This window comes from Haliotis rubra, unplaced genomic scaffold (assembly GCF_003918875.1).
Source record: "Haliotis rubra isolate DU_JTF1 unplaced genomic scaffold, ASM391887v1 Scf688, whole genome shotgun sequence".
Classification (NCBI taxonomy): domain Eukaryota; kingdom Metazoa; phylum Mollusca; class Gastropoda; order Lepetellida; family Haliotidae; genus Haliotis; species Haliotis rubra.
Window position 1 is genome coordinate 531611 of NW_025767399.1, and position 2296 is coordinate 533906.

Sequence of the window (2296 nt, forward strand, 5' to 3'; positions counted from 1 at the left end):
CAAGTAAGGGAACACATGAAAGTACAAGTGTTCCGTTATTTGTTTCCAAAATTTCACCCCAGTGCAATACAAAGCTTGTGAAGAAACCTGGAAAAGAATAAAGGAACACTTGTACTTTCAGGTGTTCCCTTACTCGTCTCCTTGAGTATATGATATGTCCTACTGGTGACATCAAGTCGGGGAGTGACCGCCAGGTGTTAAGAGTATATGATATGTCCTACTGGTGACATCAAGTCGGGGAGTGACCGCCAGGTGTTAAGAGTATATGATATGTCCTACTGGTGACATCAAGTCGGGGAATGACCGCCAGGTGTTAAGAGTATATGATATGTCCTACTGGTGACATCAAGTCGGGGAGTGACCGCCAGGTGTTAAGAGTATATGATATGTCCTACTGGTGACATCAAGTCGGGGAGTGACCGCCAGGTGTTAAGAGTATATGATATGTCCTACTGGTGACATCAAGTCGGGGAGTGACCGCCAGGTGTTAAGAGTATATGATATGTCCTACTGGTGACATCAAGTCGGGGAGTGACCGCCAGGTGTTAAGAGTATATGATATGTCCTACTGGTGACATCAAGTCGGGGAGTGACCGCCAGGTGTTAAGAGTATATGATATGTCCTACTGGTGACATCAAGTCGGGGAGTGACCGCCAGGTGTTAAGAGTATATGATATGTCCTACTGGTGACATCAAGTCGGGGAGTGACCGCCAGGTGTTAAGAGTATATGATATGTCCTACTGGTGACATCAAGTCGGGAGTGACCGCCAGGTGTTAAGAGTATATGATATGTCCTACTGGTGACATCAAGTCGGGGAGTGACCGCCAGGTGTTAAGAGTATATGATATGTCCTACTGGTGACATCAAGTCGGGGAGTGACCGCCAGGTGTTAAGAGTATATGATATGTCCTACTGGTGACATCAAGTCGGGGAGTGACCGCCAGGTGTTAAGAGTATATGATATGTCCTACTGGTGACATCAAGTCGGGGAATGACCGCCAGGTGTTAAGAGTATATGATATGTCCTACTGGTGACATCAAGTCGGGGAATGACCGCCAGGTGTTAAGAGTATATGATATGTCCTACTGGTGACATCAAGTCGGGGAGTGACCGCCAGGTGTTAAGAGTATATGATATGTCCTACTGGTGACATCAAGTCGGGGAATGACCGCCAGGTGTTAATTGATCTGGCAAAGATGTTCAATTGATAATATCGAGTCTTGCGAAAGATAATGTTCTGTTAAGATATGATTTATGCGATATGTACAACTGATAATATCGAGTTTTGGGAAACATAGGCGGGTGTTATTACATGTTCCAGGAACGATGTTCAGTCATAAATAATGAGTTGGCGGATTTATTTGCAGGTTTTTTAATATAATTACGAAATATGTTCTTTGGTCTCTCGATTTGTATGCCCCGGCAAACATGTTAAGTTGATGATATTCCGTCGTGGGAAAGATCTTTATATGTAGGAAGATCGATAATATGGAGTCGCAAGAAAGATCTGGAGATGACACGGTAGGGGCAAGAAAAATTTCTAAATCATTGTATGTACAAAGAACATATCTCACGATTGAATGAGCCCCGATCTTAACTCTTTGAAGCATATGTGAGACATGACTGTGTGCAACAAAGGGATCCTCCTGTACAGAACCTGGCCCAATTGGAAGCTGTTTTACACGAGGAATGGCGTAGACTGACCCTTCAGAGGATTAGGAGGCTGACAGGGGGTATGAGGAGGAGAGTGCTTGCTGTCATACAGTCGCATGGAGGTTACACTCAGTATTGACCTTGAATCGTGTAAGACATGCAAAATGACATTCACCAATAAATTCAACATTCAACATTCCAGGGCAATACTTGTTCAGACATGGTTTTGTGTGAAAATCAGCGCTTTTTATTAAATGACCAATTATCATCATAAAATCAACATGGATTCCAATCATTTCGTCGTTTTGTATGAGTGAAAGGATCATAGGGGTCTGAAAAGCTCATGTTTTTTCATCGTGGTCACCACGAGAATTTTTTGTATGTGTTGCAAAAATACACTGAGTGCTAAATTAAGTTCTTTGTGTATATTTAGGTGAGGAAAATATGACCTAAAGACTGTGTTATAATCAATGTAAGTTAAGGTATGGTGCCGGAAAGATCTCCAAATGATCGTATTAAGTTGAGGAAAATATGAGTAGACCTGTGGTGAATTACGGCCAGACTGTGATGTACAGCAACACTCACGCCCCCTCGTTACATCTTGTGGTGTACAATGTCTACAGATGGACAACACCAGGA